This window comes from Molossus molossus, unplaced genomic scaffold (genome assembly GCF_014108415.1).
Source record: "Molossus molossus isolate mMolMol1 unplaced genomic scaffold, mMolMol1.p scaffold_m16_p_22, whole genome shotgun sequence".
NCBI classification, from domain to species: domain Eukaryota; kingdom Metazoa; phylum Chordata; class Mammalia; order Chiroptera; family Molossidae; genus Molossus; species Molossus molossus.
In genome coordinates, this window is record NW_023425358.1 from 33,367,204 (window position 1) to 33,389,629 (window position 22,426).

The window sequence follows — 22,426 nt, forward strand, 5'->3', positions numbered from 1 at the left end:
GTCATGTATTCAAACCTTGATTTCCTCCTGTTTAAAAGAGAGAGAGAGTGCTCTTGGTCGGGGACTGTCCCGCTGCTAAGGCAGGAAAATGGTGGCCGCGAAGATGACGAAAAAGTCGCTGGAGTCGATCAACTCTAGGCTCCAGCTGGTTATGAAAAGTGGAGAGTACGTGCTGGGGTACCAGCAGACTCTGAGGATGAGGAGCCAAGGCAAAGGGGAACTGGTCATCCTCGCCAGCAACTGTCCAGCCTGAGGACTCTGAAAGAGAGCAGTACGCCCTGTGGCCGAGACCGGTGCCCGTCCGAGCAGCGGCGACGACAGCGAGCCGGCACCGCGAGCGGAAGACACTGCAGAGGACGCACACGGGCTAGCACCGGCCCAGGTGGTTCTGATAGCACAGAGGCATGCCAGAACGGGCTGGTGAAAAGGAAGTCATGCGAAATTTTCTGTAATAAAACTGGCCAGAGCTTAGTTTAAAAATGGCAAAAATAAATAGATAAATAAATGTACAAATAAAAGAGAGAGGGAACGTGGAGACTGGGCTCACATCCCAGCACTGCCCTTACTAGTTGTGCGACCTTGGGTGAGTTATCTGATGTCTCTCTGCCTTAGTTTCCCCATCTGTAAAATGGGGGCCTGACTGTACCTACCGCATAGGGGTGTTATGAGGATTGAGTCAATTAATGTAAAGGCCTCAGAAACCAAGAAAAGCTTAATTAGGGTTGGCTGCTTTTATGGTTTTTTAAATGTTACAGTGACTGTGTTATTATTGCCAGTAAAACTAAGTACAAGACGAATAAATTGACTAGACTCACAGGTGCAAAGTCACTTCCTGCTCTGATGAGGAATGTCGGGACAGCCGCCTCGCCCCCCATCCCAGCCCGGCTCCCTCCATTCCACCCTCCATTCCACCGCGGCTGCTTTCCTCAGGCACCAGACCAGAAGCCCCCCGCCCTCTGCTGTCCGCGGTGCTGAACCCCGAGCTCTCTAATTACCATCAGGACTGGCCTGCCTTCCCGCTAAACCAGGCTGTGCTCAGGGAATCATGGCTGCTCATTCGCCTCCCCCCAAAATGTATTCCTGAGGGCCTACTGTGTGCCAGACACTGTGCTAGGCCCTGGGGATACAGCAGTAAGCCAGATAAAAATGCGTGTTTTCCTGGGGCTACCTTACACACACACACACACACACACACACACACGTGTTGGCTATGTGGCCTCCGACACCTGATTGGAACTCTTTGAACCCTGGGTTCCTTGTCTGTCAAACAGGGAGCAGTATGGTATCGACCTCATAGGGTGGTTGTAAAGAGTCTTTGAAAAGGGGATTCAGATGTCAAATGGAGATCTGAACCCAGACATTGAGGTTCTGCCACCCCACCATCTCCAGGCCACGGTGGTGACCCTGCAGCTGATCAAAGCAGGACACCTCAGCGAGCACAGAGTAGGTGCCTCTGTCCCGCTGGGAGGGTGCTGTGCACACAGTGACATTTTCGCACATCACAGGGTCCTGGCACCCACACACATTAACTAGGCTGCTTGCACACAGTAGGTCGGCAGTAAAGCTGCCAGGCAGAGGGAAGGAAGAGGAGTCACACAGGCCTGACCACCACACTGCCAAGAACACGAGCCCTGTTGCTGGAGGGGGGGTTTCACCTGCACGTGTGGGTGACCTGGACTCCAGTTGACCTGGAAGCCCCCCCACGTCCATGCCTTGACCCAGGCGAGGCCGGCTCTAGCTTCACAGTTGGAGGAACTGGAGAGCACTCAGATTCCAGATCCCACCCAAGGATCTGCGCCCCCCCTGCCTCTGGGTGGCTGCCTGCTCAGTCTGCTTTCAGGCTCACACAAGACACGCCTTCACTGAGCTCACCAGCCAAGTAACAGCCTGAACCTGTCCTTCAGCAATGCTATCATTCAACAGCTATGATGATTTCATTAGTGACAATCTCCCCACCAAACTGAGCTCAGGAGGCCAGGCGATCCCCATTCTATCCCCAGTTCCTAGCATACAGCAGGAACTCAATAAATGCTTATTGAATGAATGAATGCAAGAGTTCAGCTGAATGTACACCCTCTGGCTCTTCAGGCTGACACATGGCAGCCAGCATCCACCAACAGGCCAACCCACCTCCTGTGAACCCTGGGCCTTTGTCTGCCTGTCCCTTTGCCTGGAACACCTGTTCCTGTCCACTCCTTCGTGTCAGTCTCAAAGTCCAACTGCAGGGCCAAACCCTAGCAGGAGCCTTCTTGGAACAGCTGTGCCCACTCCAAGCTCTGTCCCTGCCCAGGCAGGGCTGGCTGCCCTCCCCGCCATGGCCCCCATTCCAGTTTCTTTAAGAGGGACTGTACTGAGCACGTGCTATACTCCACACACCTTTTATAACTACACTCGCAAAACATTAACTTGCCCGAGCCTCAGTACAGCACTCGGAGGTGGGCCAACAACAGCTCCCACTTTACAGCTGGAGAAACTGAGGCACAGGGCGGTCCCCTGCATAGACGGCACCACCAGCATGCCCTGTGGGTGCACAGATGCACACCATGAGGAAGACTCGCTTCCTAGTGAATGTTTAGTGAAGGAATGAGATCGACCCAGAGGGGAAGTAAAGGTCTTTCAGCTCCTCTCTCCAGGTCCCAAGCCCACCAGATGGTCAGAAGAACAGCCACAGGGTGAAAATAAAGAAACAAAAACTGAAATGGTACTAGTTCACGCTGTCTAGGCGCCCTGTTCTGTGCCGAACACTTTGCATCTATTCCCTTGCTTACTCCCCATTGGAAGGGGGAGTCCCAGCATTATGCCCATGTTATAGTTGAGGAAATGGGGTGTTAGGGGAGTAGTTTGCCCAGGGCCACAGGGCCAGTGAGGGGCAGAGCTGGGACTAGAACCTGGCCTGCTCCCACCAAACAGGAATGATACTGCCTACCGTCCACCTCCCTCCACCAGGCTGTGTGCCCAACGGACTGAGAGGCCCTCCCATTCCTGCCCGCTCCCCAGGGCCTGGCCAGAGCAGGTACCCTAGAAATACTAGCAGCATGGAGGACCGAAAGGGAAGGCACTGGGACCCACCGAGGCCCTTACCCCCACCCAGATGACCTCTCCATGGTGGAGCAACAACCAAATCTGGGGTCACCTCCTCACCGGATGGGCAAGAGGGACTTCCCCCTCTGAGTCTCAGAGTCCCTCTCTGTAGTGGGCTGATGTTCTCTTCACCAGGAGCATTCTAGGGACTGCTGTCTGTGGGGTGCTTGGCACAGGGCTACTGCCATTTCATTACTGTTACCGTTAGAAGAGGCACACGGGCTTCAGAGGAGCTCAGGCTGCCTGCCCGAGAAGCCACAGGGAGAGCCGGGCCTAGGGGGCGGGGCGGGGCTGGGCAGGGGGCATCACAGGGACCCGGACAAGAGGCCTGCTCAGGGAGGAGGCGGCTGCTCGGGGCAGGAAATGGCCAGCTGGAGCACTCAGCTGTGGTCCGAACCAGGGAGGGGTGGTGCTGGGGAGGTTTCCTGGCCCCGTGGGTGGGTAGCCAGGCCACAGGAAGGTGGTCTCCTTCTTGGGCTGCAGCTGTTTATTGAGCACTTACTATGTGCCAGGCATGGCAGATCAGATCACACCAACCCTGGGATCAGGAGCTAAAAACCCACCGAGGCCCTTACCCCCACCCAGCAATTATTAATCACATGGGGGTTCCCATGAGCATCTGGGAGCCTGGGCAGCCAGAGGGATGAACAGCTTTCCAAACAGAGGGGCCTGCAAATCCCGAGGTCCCCCCACACCTGCTCAGCCTACTCTTCTGAGACAGGGAGTTCCCAGTTGTGGGGGAGGGCTCCAGGATTCCCCCAAATCCCACAGCGAGGTAAGGGACAAGGAGGACATGATGCCAGAAGATCCCACCCTGTCACCCCACGCCCGAATCCCACAGCAAACACAGGGAGATAGAGGCAGCCTCCTCCATGCCATCTTAGGGTCAGGGTGGTGGTGGGTCTGCCTCCAGGACCTCAAGTTCAGAACAACTGTGCCCACCAGTGTGCCTGCTCAGGGCGACCTGCTGAGGGCCCTGAAGTCTTAGCCTGTTGTCTGGTGTCCCCTGTTCAAGCATATCCACCTAAGGGACCCTCAAACCTCTACCAAGTCAGGGAGATATCAGGCTCTTAAACAGCTGGGAACCCTAGCTCTGGGCTGTGGGGCCCATGACCCCAGAGAGTGGGGCTCTTAGATTCTCCTCCATCCAATCACTCTGTAATGTAACCTCAGCAAGCTAACATTTCCCTTTTAACTATCAGGCCCAGGTACAGAGAAGGCCCTTACCCACCTGTGGGAATTCCACCTGCCAAGGCTTGGGGAGGATATTTTAAATTGTGGTAAATGAAGTTAAAATGAGCCAGTCATAGCCTCTACACTTCTCTAGGTCCACAGGGCCCCTGCTCCCAGCTCACAGATATTTGGGCAGGAAGTCTCAAACTTTCAGAGACACCTCCTCCAGGAAGGCCTCCAGGTTGACTCCAGGCCACATGGAGCATTTGTCTTTCCCACCCATTGCACCAACTTCTCCAGGAGCCCAAGACCCTCTGCCCAAGGAGGCCTAGAGAGGTGGGGGATTCCACACGCTCCCTGGCAGGCAGCCGGCTGCCCTTTCACAGCATCCAAGCTGGTGAGACTTCGGAGAAGCCCCTGGGAAGTAGGGGGCAAAGGCTCAGGGGCCCCAGGGAGGCTGAGAGGTGAGGTCTGCCCTAAACCCTTGGGCCCTGATGCACTCTCTTGGGTCACCTAGTGCTCAGGGACATTTATCAGGCAGCCCAGTCTGCCAGACAGGAAATGTCCTGTTTCCTCTGCCTCCGCCCAGCCAGACACCCTGGCCCAGGCAGGCTCAGGGAGGTGGGGAAAGACAGGGACCATCCCCCCAAGAACGGGCAATACTCTCCAAACCTCACCACTCCCGGTTCTGGCATGTGACTTCTTCCTGTTAACTGCCCCTGGGTTGAGGGGGGAAGGGTGGGACCCTACCAAGGGGAACCCCATCAGCGGTGCCCTCAAGCTTACCCACTCCTGTGCCTCTGCCCACACTCATCACCCTCTCTGGGCCCCTCCTGTGAGATGACACCAGAGTACCGGCTCTCAAAGGCCAGATTCCTTGCCAAAGGCCCTCTGTGTCCACCTCCCCCAATTAAATTTCCAGTCCCTGGGTCCCCCAAGGCCAGTCTCTCCCCTCCCCCAACACCAGGCGCCCTGTGAGTCAGCTCCCGGTGAGCAGGGCACAAACTTCCTCCCTCCCAGGCCTCCCTGGGGACACATGGGGCAGCGGCAGGCTCCCCCGGCCAGCCAGGGTGGGGGCCCACATCCGGGCAGGCCCCCAGAGGCTGTAGGCCTGGCTCACAAGGAAGCCTGCAGCCCAGCCCCCCTCGCCGACCCCTGACAGGGTGGCGTGGGAGGAAAAATCTTCCAGCCATCTGCTCAGCTGCCGGGTTTCCGGCCTGGGCGGGCCAGGGGACGCCAGGAGGACCTGCTCTCCTGGGGAAGTGCCCCTTGCTCCTGCCGGAGGAAGGATGCTGGACTGAGCAGCCCAGTGGTGGCCAGTGGGACTCTGGAGCCCTGACCAATGAAAGCTGGTCACCCAGGCCTCATGGCCTAAGCAAGCAGTATCCAGCTGTGGCCTTTGGACCTGCCTAGTCCCCAAGGGACCTTACGCCCCCGGAAGCCAGGGAGCTGGGGCACAGGGCTCTTGGGTCCAATTAGGCCTGACTCAGCTAGTGACCCCAGCTGAGTCACTTCCCCTGGGTAGCCTGCCCGCCTCAGTTTCCTCAGGGAGGACGAGTGGCTGGGAATGAGCGACTTGCACTACACCTTTGGACTCTGCAAAGCAGGCTCCTCCTGTCTGCCCGTTGAAACAGCTTCCTGCCCCACCCAGCCCCAAATGCTGAACAACCAGGGCCTTCTAGGGACACTTTTCCCTGGAAACCTGGCAATTAAGTGCCAGCCCTCTCTTGGGCATTAGGAGCAGTAGCTCCCACTTATTGAGCACTTACTGTATGCCACGCACCGTGCATGCTTCTCAAAGCGACCTGATCGTGTAATCATTTGTACTCCCATGTCATAGACGAGACCTGTCGCTCACAGAAGTTAAGGGACGAGCCCAAGGTCGCACAGCCATAGAAAGGAGACCCAACATTCTATGCCAGGATCATACACTTCGAATATGAGCTCACATACAGGCTCACATACCCTGGAGAGGCTGGGATTCTTGGTCCCCGAAGGGCAGGTGAAGCCCAGAGAAGTCAGGTAACTTGCCCAAGGCCTCACAGCTGTAAGCTGGCAGAGCCCATATTTGGCTTCAAAGCCCACGCTGCTACCAGGGAGAAGGGGGAACTTAACAGGAAAGACCTCTCATTTCATTAATGATTATTTAATTAATAATAATATATTGTTTTAATATAATATCTAATATTGTTCTTTAGTGCCAGGCCCAGCAATAAGTGCTTTAGGTGCTCTGTCTCTGCCACTCCAAGTGGGCGGGCGCTGGGATTGGTGGCGAGAGCTCCCTCCAAAAGTCTCCAGCCCCCCCCCCTCCGCCCAAGGAGAGGTTCCATCCAGGCAATGGAGGGTATTCCTGGGTGGCACAGCCAGACCCAGACATCCAAGGGGCCCCAAAGGCTGAACTGCTGCAGGGCTACCTACCCAGCACCTACTGCGCCCAGGCTACTGCCATATTTGGAGTGGCTTTCCAGAACAGGATTTGTACTAGAAAGTTCTCTCTATCAGAGAAGGCTCATGCCCAGGGTTCAGAAGAGTGCAGATAAGGGGGACCTCGTAGGAAAACGAGCAGAACCGGCGTCCACGACAAACAGTATAATAACAATCTCACCATTATTGCTCCTCCCTCTCCTGATCACATCATTGTAAACACTTGGTGAAGTCACTCCTTTATGGTTCTAAGGACCCTACGACGTAGGTACACTTCCACTGGACAGATGAGAAAACTGAGGCCAGGGTGGTCGAGCAAGGTCTCAGCCAGGAAGCACATCTACTCGTCCTGCCTGGGTCTTCAGAATTCTTCTCTCCAGGACTCAGGAAGCCCTGCAGCGTCAGGGCACCACCTCCACCTGTAACTGAGCCCGGCCTCTGCCAGGCAGCAGGTGCTTCTCATACTCTGGCTCATTAAGTCTCACCACAACCTGTTATTACCTCATTTAACATAATGGGAAGCTGAGGCTAACGAGTGTCACCTGCCCCCACGGCAGCTGGAAAGAGGCGGAGAGAGAACTGAATCTAAGCCTCCAGAACTCCTCTGCCACTGCTGAGCCCCCGAAGGTCCTCAGACTCCAGCCGTTGATCCTTCAGTCCAGCCCCTTCCTAGCCTCATCCCGGCCTCTGGAGCCCACAGGGACTCCAACAAGTTCTAGGAATGTTCACCCTTTGGCTTGGAAGGATTTTCCCTCCCAGAGGGGGGTTGTGGGAAAAGGCTCTGAAAAAGTGTATTAAAAACCCTTCCAACTTCCCCAACAGGCCCTGGCCTCCCATCCGCTGACCCCAGGCCGCCCAGGCAGCCTCTGCCTGCTCTCTCGGCATTAGGGCTGGGACTCCAGCCCCCACAGGCCCAGAGGAGCTGTTTCCGCTCTGGCAGCCTTGTCAATGATGGTAAATCTAGACACTAACTTATACCCACCACCCTGGAGATCCATGCACCCACTACCCTGGCAGGGCCCCGTAGTTGGATTATAAATGGGAATGCAGAATGGGTTGATGGCCCAGCTGATCATGGCAGCTGGTAGGTGTCAGGGGATGCTCACCTCCCAAGCAAGGGGGGTGTGGATCAGATCTCAGCCCCTCTTGCCCCCAAAGCTGGACCTTAGCTCTGCAGACATTGCATTGCCAGGCCCTGTGCTCTGAAGCCCCTGCCCGCACCCTAATTTCACTTCCTCCCACTGGGGCTGTCCTGGCCATGCCCCTCCCTGGAGGCCCCCAGCTGCAGGCAGTGACCTCCTCACCTACATCATCGTGGCCCCGGGAATGGGGAAGAGAAACAGGAGAATGAGGAAACTAAAGAAGTAAAGAAGCCGGACAGGCAAATGCAGTTCCTCAAATGCAGTCCCCATCATTCCAAAAACCCCAGTGGCCAAAGGGAGGAAGGGGATTTCTTCACCAGGCATTAGAGGCCTCTGAAATACTCTCCCAGCTCTGCTGACCTATCAGTCCAATGCACCACACCACACCCCAACCCCCCCTTTTTTTTTTGGTGGGAGGATTCCCCTGGAATCCCAGGTCTTGGTTGTGAGGGTCCCAGCCCAAAGAGACCTGGCTCTGGAACCTCCTAACCCTTGCGAACCTCCAAATTCAGTGGCATGGGGGCGCCTGACCCCCTCATTCCCACAATGCAAGGAGTGGGGAGAGGGGCTTCCAAAATGGGGTGCTACCCTCTTAGCCACATGGCCTGGCCTGGGAGGGAGGGAGGGAGCGGGTGGCTGAGGGCTCTTCCATTCTCACAGCCTCTGACTACTTTCGCTTTCAAGGTCCGAAGCGGAGACCCCGACCCTTCCTCACCAGGCACAAGTTGAGGGGGACTGCTGCCCTCGACGGGCAGGGCTACTTGAAGAGGTGGACAGGGGCTATTAGTCATACCCTCTCTAGCGCCTCCCTCACCGCCTCGGCTACCCCATTACATCCCCAACACGTGTGTGGGTGGGGGTGTCGCAGGAGCTGGAGAAGGGTCACCTCGGAACACCTCCACTCGAGTTCGCTGCAGGACAGTATTTCAGGCTGCTGGGGGAGTGCGCAGACACTGGGCAGAACTGGACGCGGGCCTCCTCTTCCCCATTAGAGCCCTCCCATCCGAGGACGGGAGCGCCGGAACGGCGCGCTTACCTGAGAGAGATGGGGTCCGGGCCCGGCCGGCCCATGGCGTCGCACGCCCCCGGCCCCCCGAAATCCCGAGGGGGCGGGCGGGCCCCCGCCGCGGGCACGTTCTGTCCCGCGCGCCGGCTCCTGGCTCGCGGCTCGCTCGAGCGGGGCTCAGGCAGGAAACCCGGGCTCGGAAAATGGCCAGCGTCTCATCATTTCCGCCGCCAGCGCTTGACAGTTGCGGGAGGATGCACCCCCGGGCCGCCGCCGGGGAAACTTTGCTGCTGCCGCCGCCGTCGCCACCGCGGGCCGCGATAGTCCGGGCGGGCGGCCGGGCGGAGGCGGTGGCCCGAGCCCATTCCGCCCCGCGCCCGTTATGTAAAGAGGAACCGGCTGTGCTAGCGGAGCCCGGCGGGGGAGGGCGGCCACGGCAGGGGCGGGGCGGGGCCGGGCCGGGGCGGGGCCACGCGGGTCCCGCCCCTGTTCGACCGCAGGCAAGCCTCAGCCCGAGGGGCAGGGCTGGACCGGGCCCCGCCAATCAACCCTGCTTCCCGAGGCTGACCGGGTCCCAGAGGCTCAAACGCGGGCCCGACGAGAGGCGGGGCCTTGCTAGGCCACGCTCATTTCTCGCGCACCCGCTGCCGCATCGCGCAGCCTAAAGAAGGGAATGAGCGGCCCGAGGGGCGGGGCAACTCTGGCCCCGCCCACGTATTGCCTGCCCACCGCCGGAGCGCCTCAGCCGGCGGGGGCGGGGCCAGACGCAGGAAAGGCGGGGCCGGGGCGGGGCGAGGGCGGGGCGGGCCGGGGCGGGGCGGGGCCGAGCCGCCGGGCCTGGAGGGTGCGTGCGGCTGCCGACTCCCTCCTGCAGGGCCTTATCTGCGCGCGCCGGTCGGGCCAGTGCAACAGCGACGGCAGCTTTCATCATCACCCAGGGAAGGATCCCAACCCCACCGGGCCCCGACTATCCGCGAATCTGTGGCGCCGACCCGCCACGACCCCAGCACTCCCATTCGGTTTCTGTTCTCACCTTCAGCTCTGCTCTTGCCTCAGTCCGTGCCCATATAGACCGGCCTCTACCCGACCACCTGTCCCCCTACTGCAGGAGTGCATCTTTCTGCAGGAAGCTCTCCCGGACCGCTGGCTCCCTGGCCCTCTGGGCCTCTCTCTCTGCTGTCCCCCGGAGTACTTTCATTTTCTGTACGGGCCTTATGTGGGGTGAGATGAACGATGGGGTCACCCCTGGTCTGAGGTGGAGCGGAGACTCTACCTGCCTCCCCCCAGCACCTGGGAGCAGGGAGAGCGGAATGCCTACGCTTTTCTCCCTCCCACACAGGAAACCGGCCGCTTACGCCCCCAGCTTGCAGGTGCCACATCACCCTTCCCAGACATGCTCCATCCACTGCTTCCCACTCTTACTAGTCTCGGGCAAATGACTAGACTTCTCCGTACCTCAATTTCCTCATCTAGGAAATGAAAACAATACGAGTACCCACTCCACTGGGTCCTGGGAGGATTAAATGAGTTAATGCGTTAAAGCAGTTAGCATGAGGCTTTGACCAAGGGAAAACACTGCTTTATGAGTGTTTCTGAAACAAACACTGTGACCTTGGATCTACATGAAGGGGTTCCCCCGAAAGTGGGGATTTCCAGACTCCACCGCGATGGGGGGGTAGGGGACTGGTGGGCGATAGGATCCTTGGAGTCCCATAACCTTGAAGGAACTGGCTACGAACATGTGCTTTCAACAAATATCTATTAAATACCTACTGTGTGGCAGGCACTGTTCTGGGTGCTGGGGACACAGCAGTAAACAAGACAGATATCCCAGCCCTCATGGCACTGACATTCTGGTGGGGGCACAGAGAGCATAAATAAATGGGATAATGAATATGAAGATGACAGAACAGTTACAGGATGGAGAGTGGGAAGAGGCTGTCTTGGACTGGAGGTTCAGGGAGGATCTCTCTGAGGAGCTACCATTGGAGCTGAGACCACACCTCTGCCCTACTCCACAGCAAAAAGGACCCAGGCATGATAAGGTCTGAGGGAAGGGCATTCCAGGCCAAAGGAACAGCAAGTGCAAAGGTCCTAAGGTGGGACTAAGCTTGGTGTGTTGGAGGAAAGTCAAGAAGGCAGTGGTGCTACCTAGACTGATGGATGGGGAAACAGGAAGCTGGAGAGGTGGGTCCATTACATGGAGACTGGAAGGTAGTGGTGGCAAGTTTGGGAATTATCTTGAGGGGAATAGGGAGCCATGGCGTGTTTGGGGCAGAAGGACCTGTTTAACTTGGGATTGGAGCTTCAAGGTTGACAACCAATTAGGAGGTACCCCACTGATGTTCACACCCCATCTGAAGATGTGGGACAAGGTGAGGGGTATGAAGGAAGACTAAACAACTCACCCTCTCTTATTATCTCTTTATTACACCTGGGGAGACTGAGGCCCAGAGAGAGCAGTTACTGGCCTGCAGTCAAACAGCTGCCAGGCGATGCCAACAGGGCAGCCAGGTACATCACAGTTGTCAAATGGTTGCCGAAATCTGCCAGCCACAAGCACTTTCCCTCTCACTGCCCAGACGGCAGTTCTGCTGACTTAAATGGAGACTTGTGGTTCTTCCCCTTTTCAATCACCGTGCAAGACTTCTCTTGAGCCAGATTTCTCTGAGGCCCAAAGTGGGGTTTTTTCTCGCTTAACTTTTCACCAGCATCCTCTCCAGAATCCGAGTTCTTGTTTCAATGCTCTTTGCATTAGAGATTTCTCACTTTTTGTTTCTGTTTTTCCTTTGAAAGGCAAAAGGTTTACAACGAATACCCCTTCCATCGAATACCCCTTGCATTACCCTAGATTTGGGAGCATTCTGCTCAGAGAACCGCTTTCTTCTTCTCCTCTGGAGGCTGGCAGACTGAGCCCTCCCACTCCACAGGTTGAATGGGCCCAAAAAGAGAAAGAGGTTTATTTTAATTCCTTGGAAACAAGCAAGGAGCTCCGAAGGGAGAAGGTCCCACTGGCCTTCCTTCCAGTTGGGTGACAGTACCTGCTGTCTGCCAATTTCCAGGGGCTGGAGATCCTCAGGATTAGTAACAATAACAAAACAATAGTCGATGACAATATTAATAAATACTTATTAATACCATTAGTAATAATATTAACAATTAACATTAACAATAACTAAATGAAAGTGATGGTGTACAAGATTAATAGTAAGTGGGTTGATAACAAATACAATAACGTAACAATAGTTAACAGGTCTAATTAATAATAGTTACTATTAATTATAGGATTAATAGCAAATATAAAATAACAGTAGGGTATTAGTAGATGACCTTGCCAATTTAGTTCAGTGGTTAGAGCGTCAGCCTGTGGTCCAGAGAGACCCAGGTTCGGTTCCCGCTAAGGGCATGTACCTCGGTTGCAGTTTGTCCCTGGCCCTGGTTGGGTCGTGTGGGTGACAGCCACTTGATGTGTCCCTTTCACGTCGACGTTTCTCTCTCTCTCTTCCTCTCTCTCCCTCCTGTCCTGTCTGAACAAAAAATGGAAAAATGTCCTCGGGTGAGGGAGAAAAAAAAAACCCCAAAAAATAATATATAGGACAATAATAGTTAACAGGTCTGGGATTAATAGTAATAATAGGAGCTAATGGTTACAGGACTCATAACAAAAATAACATAATAGGTTAGTAATAAGATTAATAATAAATGTAATGTAATAATATAATCATAGGTAACAGTTCCAGGACTAACAATACAGCACGTAATAGTAACATGATTAATAATAAATATAAGAATAACAATAAACTAGAACAGGATTAACAGTAATAACTATTATAATTACAGTGTTATTATATCTAACAGATATAGGGTTAATAACATGATTAACAGTTTTAGAGGCTTGCTTGGTGCCAGGCATTTCTTCACACTAGTGCTGACAAAAGGAAATTTCTCTAATGATGGAAATGCTTTATCTGGGCTGTCCAATATGGTCACTAGCCTCATGAGGCTACTGAGCCTGGAAATGTGGCTAGTGTCACTGAGGAATTGACTATGTAACTTTGTTTGATGTTAATGAATTGAAATTTACATAGCCACATGTGGCTAGCACAGCTCTGGATGGTTTACATATGTCAACTAATTTAATTCTCACAGCAGCTCTGGGGTAGGTACTATTATTGTTATTATTGTCCCCATTTTATGATAAGGAAACTTAAACACTGAAAAGTTAATTCATTAGCCCTGATCAAAATCTCACCCCACTTCAAGGACAAGATGCCCTTGTCTGAGGGGGTGGCACCCTAGTTAAGAACGCAGCTCTTGCCCTGACTGGTGTGGCTTAGAGGTTAGAGCATCAGCCCCCCCCCCCCCCAAGAACTCAAAAGTCAAAGGTTTGATTCCTGGTCAAGGGCATGTACCTGGGTTGCAGGTTCAATCCCCACTTGGTTGGTTGGGGCGCCTTTGGGAGGCAACCAATAAATGTGTCTCTCTCACATCGATGTTTCCCTCCTTCTCTCTTTCTCTCCCTCTTCCTCCCTTCCTCTATTCTCTCTAAAAATCAATGGAAAAAATATCCTCGGGTGCCAAACTAACCCTTTCCTCACCATCAGGGCCCGACTGAGGCTGGGAGGTTCAGGAAAGGGCATCGGAAAAGAATTCATTAACTGGGCCCTTCCTCCTTGCTCCGGGCAGTCGGAGCTCTCTGGGCCGGGTTCCCGGGCTGGGGGTCTAATCTGCTGAGCACAGTGCCTGAAGCCACCTACACCCCGTTGCTTCCCTCTCACGGCTTTGGTTCCCTTTTCTGTCCTCCCAGTGCCTTAACTACAATTGCCCCAAGTCCTTGCCTAAAAAAAGATGAACAGTTTTTATAATCTGGACTCCACTTCCAGAAGTGTGCACCAAGCTGAGACCATCACAGGCAATATTATAGCCTCCCACCCCCTCCCCACTGGGAAGGCTTTGCTATGAATTTCCCCATTTTTCAGATGAGGAATCTGAGGCACAGGGCAGTGAAGTGATGTGTCCCAAGTCACACACAACTGGTTAAGTGCCCGAAGTAGCTGGTCTGGACCCAAGACCTTTCTGATGGCAGAACTCCAGCTCTTTACCTACTATGCCCAAATAATAATAATGATGATGATGGTGGTGGTGGTAATAACAGAATTAATCATTATTAGAGCATTATGTGCCAGGAACGCTTTTGAGGGCTTTACACAGATTAACTATTTAATCTTCCCAGCAACTGTATGGAAGACAGAATGTTATTTCCCTCCATTTGATAGAGGGGGAAACTGAGGCACAGAGAGGTGATATGACTTGCCAAGTCAGAAGACTGGTAAACCGCGCAGCAGGGATTTACACTCAGGCTCCAGAATGATGCCCTTGGCCCAGCAGCAGCTCCCCCACACCCACCCACAGGCTCCCGAGCCCAGGCCTGGTAGCTGCAGGCCAACCCCTCTTCCGCCGAGGGGGAGTCTGGTTTCTGCGGGGAAGTGACTCAGTGGCTTGAGGCCCCGCAGATAATTATACACTTGCAATCCCGGTAATTAAAGGCCCTAATGGCTCCACAGAGGACGGACAACCTAGTTACTCGAGTGGTTTCCTCCTCTGCCCGGGTTCAGCATGGGGTGCACCACCTTCCCGGGCGCAAGCTTGGCTCGAGTCCCAGGCGGCGGGCCAGCAGGCGGCAGCTGGCTTGCGCGGGGCTCTAGCGCCCCCTGGTGGCCTGGGGTGGTGGGGGCCTGGGGTGTGGCTGCCTGGCAGCCTTAGCTTCCAGCCTCCCCGCTGTCCTCTGCCTGGATCCCAGGCTCTTGGGTTACCCCCAAGCTTCCTGGAAGCTTCCCAAGCTCCAGGTCTGACGCCTGTAATCCACCATCAATAGCTACCAAGGCCAAGACCACGGATTTGGGGCATGGTTTAATGTCTGTCTTTTTTCTTAATTCTGGCTGTGTCACCAGGGGCAAGCGACTTGGGCTCTCTGAGCCTCAGTGTCCTCATCTGTAAAGTGGGGATAAGAGATGAACTTACATTATAGGATTGTAGTGAAAGTTAACTAAAATAATTCATGTAAGTGCTCAAAAAATACTATTATTATTACTAGTTTCCAAGGCACAAATCTGATTATGTGCTTCCTGGCTCTAAATCCTCCATGGTTCCCATTATCTTATGAATAAAATTTCAGACACCTCAGCCTGACATTCCAAGCCCCTTCACAGTTTCAACCCCAAAGACCTCATCTCGTAACAACCTCCACCCAATACCGTACACTCCAGACATCTTTTTGTCTCCTGTTTTATGTTTCCAGACCTTTGCTCATACCCTTCTCACTGACCTTCCCTTTCCCTTTCCTCCACTTGGCAAACTCCTGTACATCCTTTAAAACCACTGGAAATGTGACTCCTGCCTGAAGTCTACCCTGGTTACCTCCTCTGTATCAAGCCTCTAAGGGGGAGAGGGCTTGTCCCTTATGATGCAATTACTCATTAATTTGTCTGTGTTATACCCCCTAAACTTTTTAGTTTTAAATTAATTTTTTTCCTTTATTGAATTTAGAGAGAGAGGAAGGGGGAGAGAGAGAGAGAGAGAAATAGAAACACCGATGAGAGAGAACACCGACTGGCCACCTCCTGCATGCCCCCCACTGGGGATCAGGCCCACAACCTGGGCACGTGCCCTGACCGGGAATCAAACAGGCGACCTCCTGGTGCATGGTTCGATGCTCAACCACTGAGCCACACCGGCTGGGCTTAAATTAATATTTTTAATTAAAATTTTTAAATGATAAATTCCCCCAAGGGCCCTGTATTTTGATTTTCTTAACCTCCAAGCACCACATTTCCCAGATACTGCCTTAGTTATTTTAAAATTTTTCTATTACTCCAAGATGTTAGAACTGCTGACCGAAACGTGTAATCCGGAGAAGGTAATAGCACCTGACCATTACTGAACACTTACTATGTGCCAGTGCTGTTCTGAGGGCTTTATACTATCACCTGGGAGGCCAGGAAGGTGTGGACACTCCATACTCTGGATTCCAACCTGCTTGCTTGCTGCATAAGCCCAAGAAAGCCATTTGTCTTGGTTTCCTACCTGTGAAATGGTGATAGCAATTTGGTCCTCCTTCTCAGCATTATCATGAGAAGCAAAACACACAGTAAGTGCTCATTATTACTGTTTTTGCAATCCTTCATAACATCTTACATAATGGGGACTGCTATTTCTTCAGTTTTACAGGTGAAGAAACCAAGGCACAGAGAGATGAAGCAACTTGCAGAAGGTCACACAGCTTGAAAATAGCAGAGTGGGGATTGGAACACAAATATGCACATTAAATCCATTCAATTCCAGCTCAAAGCATGGTTATAAGTTGTTTTGAGTTGGAGCTAAAGGAGCTCATTACCACCAAACCAGTAACATATAAAAGAAGATAAATAATGATTTTAAAAAAAAGAACAATAAAAGGACAATAAATACATATTTATCAACAATTGAATCTGAAAAAAATAAATAAACGAGCAGAACAGAAACAGACTCATAGATACAGAGAACATTTTGATGGTTGCCAGATGGAAGGGGGTTGGGATGATGGGTGAAAAAGGTGAAGGGATTAAGAAGCACAAATTGGAAGGTACAGACTAGTCAAGGGGATGTTAAGTCCAGCACAGGGAATATAGTCAATAATACTGTAATAACTATGTATGGTGTCAGATGGGTGTGATATTTATAGGGATGATCATTTAGTAAGTTATGTAATGTCTAATCACTGGGGTGTACATCTGAAATAAATTTAATAATGTATCTCAAGTGTAATTGATACATTTTAAAAATCATTAGAAAAAAATGATTTTGAGTCAGGGCTTTGTAGGCAAATGAAAGCCCTTCCCTCGCCTTCTGCAATCCTGGGTTTTGCTCAGGGACCAAGACCTCCAGCCCTACCTCCCTTCAGGTCCTGACCTGATATAGCAGGAAGAAAAATATATCCCACTTAATATATATACCATGATATTTATGCCCTTCTGGCATTCAGGAAAGGGGTGTGGTTTATGTCAAAGGAGGGGGCTATTAGTTTGTGGGTTTTGCTAGGGCAGGACCTGGAAGTAGAGGCACCTAGGTGCTTAGGAGTACAGGCTTCAGCATCCAGTAGGTTTGGGTGGTAGCCTCAGCTCTGCCCCTTCCTGTGTGACCATGGGCATGTTACTCACACTCTCTGAGCCTTGATTTGAGGGTTGATATAAAGGACTGTGTGAAGGGGGTTTGGCCCTGGGCTGATATCCAATACATCTCGGTTATTATTAAGGAACAGGTGAAACTCAGAGGAGGTTTAAATTGCTCCTTGAGAGGAAGTATTTCAGAATTTGGGGTCTGCAGTAGATTACAGAAGAAAGGATTTGGGGAGGGGGAGTGAGAGGCCCCATAAATGATGGAGGGGATGAAGAGAGGAGTTGGCAATGCCACCTTTTAAGGCCGGGCTCTCAAATCCTCCACTTGACACTATGGGACAAGCTGGCAAGACCTTCCAAGTCTCCATGCCTTCTGCAAAGTTAGCTCACACAGGACCAGGGCCTCAGGCTGCTGGTGCACAGGCCCCTGTCTCTCCCCTACACCTACCGTAGGAGGGGGGCTCTGGCCCTTCCTATTACATCACCTCCCCCATGTCCCTCCTAGCCTGTAGCCTGGGCCAGGTGTTTGTGGTGGAGCACAATTTCAGTTCCTTCTTGGGGCTGGCTGGTCCTAGCCACGTCTGGGGCGGGACAGCCGCTGCGGAAGGAATCTTTCCCTCAGACCTCAGCTTAGACCACTGTCTTTCCCCGCTGGTGGCTGAAGGAAATGAGGAATCACAGAAGGGGTCGGGAGGCTGAGAGCTGGGTGCAAGATGGCAGGTCCCGTGGGCACCTTCCTGGCAGGAGCTGGCTCAGCCCGTCATGTCCCGGTCACCCAGTACCTGGTGTCAGACGAGCACTGTGCTAGCGCTGGAGACGCAACAGTGAACAAAGCAGACGAAACTCCCCGTCTTCACGGACCTACCTCCTACCTGGGGGTGGTGGGGGTGTCTTCAAACCCGGTTCCGCCGCCTGCTCTTGGCCTGTCCCGGTTTCTCCTGTTCCACTGTCTGCACCTGCTCACCTCCTTCGGGGTTTCCTCCTCCTCTCCTCGGGCCTCTGAGCAAGCGCACCGGCCTCCCTGATGTCACCTCTGCTCCAGCCACACTGACTTCCCGGACATGCTTCTTGCTTCGGAGCCTTTACATACGCTGTTCCCTCTGCCAGGTATGCTTTTCCCTCTGCATATCGGCATGGCTTGTGCCCTTATTCCCTTCAGGTTCTTACCCAAAAGCTGTCTTCTCACCCTGGCCGGTGTGCTCAGTGGTTAGAGCGCTGGCCCGCACACTGAACCGTCTCGGGTTTGATTCCCGGTCAAAGGCACAGGAGGCCACCCAATCGATGTGTTCCTCCCACAGGGACGTCTCTCTCGGTCTCTCTCCCCTTCCTTCCACTCTCTCTAAAAAATCAATGGAAAAAATATCCTCCAGTGAGGATTAACAACAATAAAAAGCTACCTTCTCTATGCCCCTCCTAGTGAAAATGGCCACTCCACTGTCCTCGTTCACAATTCATATGCTTTTCCCCTGCTTTGTTTTTCTCCCTGATTCCTAACGTCACCTAATGTACTATATGGATGTTACTTCCTTATTTTTTTCCTCTGGCAAGAGAGGACAGGAGCACTTGTCTGTCATTTATTTTTTTATAATCCTCACCCGAGGGTATTTTTCCATCTATCTTCAGATAGAGTGGGAGGGGAGGAGAGACACAGAGAGAGAAACATTGATGTGAGAGAGACACATCGACTGGTTGTCTCCTGAACGACCCCACCAGGGCTGGGGACTGAACTGCAACCGAGGTACGTGCCTTTGACTGGATTCGAACCTGAGACTCTTTGGTCTGTGGGCCGGCGCGCTGAACCAAACCAGCCAGGGCCACTTGTCTGTCATTTAAAAAAATAATTTATTGTCCAGCCGGTGTGGCTCAGTGGCTGAGCATCAACCCTGCACCAAGAGGTCGCTGGTTCGATTCCCGGTCAGGACACATGCCCAGGTTGTGGGCCTGATCCCCAGTGGGGGGTATGCAGGAGGCGGCCAATCGATGTTCTCTCTCATCGATGTTTCTCTCTCTCTCTCCCTCTCCCTCCTCTCTCTCTAAAATCAATAAAGGGAAAAAACTTAAAAAAATAATAATTTGAGATGAAATTCACATGACATAAAACTGACCATTTTGAAGTGAATTCACAATGCTGTGTAACCACTACCTCTATCTAGTCCCAAAACATTTTCATCAACCAAAAGTAAAACCTCCTATCCATTAAGCACTCACTTCCCATTCTCCCCTCCCCCAACTGCCTGGCAACCACTCACCTGCTTTCTGTCTCTGTGGATTTCCCTGTTCCGGACATTTCACAGAAATGGAACCACAGACAGAAAGTGTGACTGCTACGGAACGTGGGGACTTACTCTGGAGTGACAGAAATGTTTTGGAACTAGATAGAGGTAGTAGTGAACTGTTCACTTACATATTTTTTGCTGGTGACATCATGATTTGAAATACATATACGTTGTGAAAAGATTCCTCCATTTAGTTAACATATCCGTCACCTCACATATTTATATATATATATTGTGTGTGTGTATGTACGCATATGTATAAATATATATATATTTGCATGTGTGTGTGAACATTTAAGTTCTATTTCTCAGCAAATTTCAATTATTCAATATAGTGTTACCAATTATAGTCACCATGTTATACTTATGTTCACTTTAAAATGGTTAATTTTTTAACTGTGAATTTCACCCAATTGAAAAAACAATGACTCAAAAAAAAAGGGGGGAGGGGGAGAAAGGGCTAGTCTCTTGCTTTCCAACATCTGCCCTTTTAACTATATCAGCCCTTGACCCTTGACTCCAGCGAGAGGGGATCTGAGAGTCAGGACTCAGACCTCTGGGAAATTTCCCCACACCAATGCCCAAACGCCCATGTGCCGGGCATTTTCTTTATGTGGTGAGCACCCAGGTTTGGGGACATTCCACCTTGCCTTTCCTGCTGGAGGAATTAATGCAGTATCAGGTATAGCTGGATCCAGGGGCTCAGCTGAGATCATCTGTTTCTCTCCACCTCTTGAAAGCAAAATCTTTCCCATGATCCACTAGGCCCGAAGCAAACTGGCTTTGCCAATGCTCTCTGACCTCATTTCCTACTATTCTTCCATTTGCTCACTTGGCTCCAGCCCCCTGGCCTCTTCTTCATTCAAACATGCTTGGGATGGTCCCACCTCAGGACCTCTGCCCTTGCTGTTTCTTCGCCCCGGGACACCCTTCCCCCAGATATCTACATGGCTCCCTTCTTTACTCCCTCCGGTCCTTGCTCCTCAGAGAAGCTGTCCCCACGGACCACCGGGTCTGAACTGCATCCCCCCTCATTCCACCCCGCTGCCCTGGCTAATAGTCTTCCTAGCACAAATCACTTCTAGAACTCATCTTACTTGCTTGATTTGCTGACTGATTCGGGAACAGGGTCTGGCACAGAGCAGGCCTTAGAGGGAGGCGGTAGAAGGGAGAGATGATCCTGAGCGGTCCTACTTCCCTGCTGCCCTCAGGCCAGGACTGGACCGGGACCGAGTCCTGGAGGGCGGCGAGGAGGAGGCAGCAAGAGCAGGAAGGAAAACAGGTCTAGGGAGGTGGGCTGTGCTGTTTGGTGTAGAACAAAAAGAACAGAAACTGCTGCTTGCCGGGAGCACCTAGTGTGTGCCACGAACCGCGGCTGTCCTTTATTTTAGAGGCGACTGCGACCTAGGCCCTCCAGGACTGTCCCGTTCCCCTGGGCGGGGGGCGGGGGACAGGGGGCAGGGGGGCAGGGGGGCAGGGGGCGGGGGAGCAGGGGGCAGGGGGGCAGGGCGGTAGGGGGCAGGGGGGCAGGGGGCAGGGGGGCAGGGGGACAGGGGGCAGGGCAGGGGGCAGGGGGCGGGGGGGCAGGGGGCAGGGGGGCAAGGGGCAGGGGGACAGGGGGGCAGGGGGACAGGGGGCAGGGCAGGGGGACAGGGGGCAGGGGCGGGGGGCAGGGCGGTAGGGGGCGGGGGGCAGGGGTCAGGGGGCGGGGGGGGACAGGGGGCAGGGCAGGGGGCGGGGGCAGGGGGCAAGGGGCAGGGGGGCAGGGGGACAGGGGGCAGGGCAGGGGGACAGGGGGCAGGGGGCGGGGGGCAGGGCGGTAGGGGGCGGGGGGCAGGGGGCGGGCGGCAGGGGCAGGGGAGCAGGGGGACAGGGGGCAGGGCAGGGGGGCAGGGCAGGGGGGGCAGGGGGCAAGGGGCAGGGGGACAGGGGGGCAGGGGGCAGGGCAGGGGGCAGGGGGCGGGGGGCAGGGGCGGGCGGCAGGGGCAGGGGAGCAGGGGGACAGGGGGCAGGGCAGGGGGCAGGGGGACAGGGGGCAGGGCAGGGGCAGGGGGCAGGGGGCGGGTCGACAGCACCCTGCACACGCCTGCGGCCCTCTGCTCACTTTGCCAGCGCGCCCCGCATCGTGTGCGTGCGTGTGTTCCCTAAGCCACACGTTTCCAGCCTTTAGAGGGGTTTTGCAGTTCGGCTGGGCGTCGTGTGCCCCGAATCTGGCAGCCCTCGCCAGGGAGGGGCTCGACTCCAGGCCCAGGACCCCGATGCTGTCTCCGGGCCAATCCTCCCCTTGCTCTTACCCCTGGAAACCGGCCGGCTCTCGGGGAATCGATCCTCTGTCCCGGGATCCGGCGCCCACGGTCCGCGAACCCGTCGCGGTCCCTTTAAGGGTGGTTTCGGGGACCAGCCCCAGGGGCGTGGAGAAGCCGGGGGCGGGACGAACGCGGGGGCTAAAGGGGTGCGCCCGCGGGTCGCGGGCCGGGCGGTGTCCCCGCCTCCTCTCGGCCGAGCCCAGCTCTCCCGCGGCTGCGCCGGCCCTGCCGCCCCGGAGACAAAGCGCCGCCGCCGCCGAGCGGGTCCCGGGCCATGAGCAGGCTGTCCCCCGGCCCCGCGCCTCCTGTCCCGCCGCCGCCGCCCTAGGCCGCGCCGCGAGGTAAGGCCCGCCTGGCGGGGGGACCTGCGAGGGGGCGCGGGACCCGGCTCGGCCGCCGTGGGCCTCGGGGTCCCGCGGCCGGCTGGAGAGACCTCTGCTGGGGACTCCCTGTTTGCGATTCCCCGTCTGTAGTAATGTCCCACTGGGGACCCCAGCTGCCCGGGGCAGACTTGACCGTCCCCCCCCCCCCCCGCGCGCCCCATAAGGGACCTCTGCTGCTGAGGGAACTCTGGGGACTGGCCTTCCACTTGGTACCCACATTCTGCTGTGGACCACCCCATCTGGGGCTCTGGTGTCCTTTCGAAAACTCGAGAGCTCCCCACAGGACACAAAGGGACAGAGGGCTGCCAGGAGCAGGGCTGGACCTGAGATCCGGTCTCTACAGTGGGCAGTGGGCAGCCTCTAGCCCCGGGCAGGTGTCTGGGCGTCCCTGTGGGCCCTGCTTCAGGGATCCCAGCACATGCTTTTACGCCTGTATTTACCACACCCTGTCCCCCATGCCCACTGCTAGGTGACATTGGTGG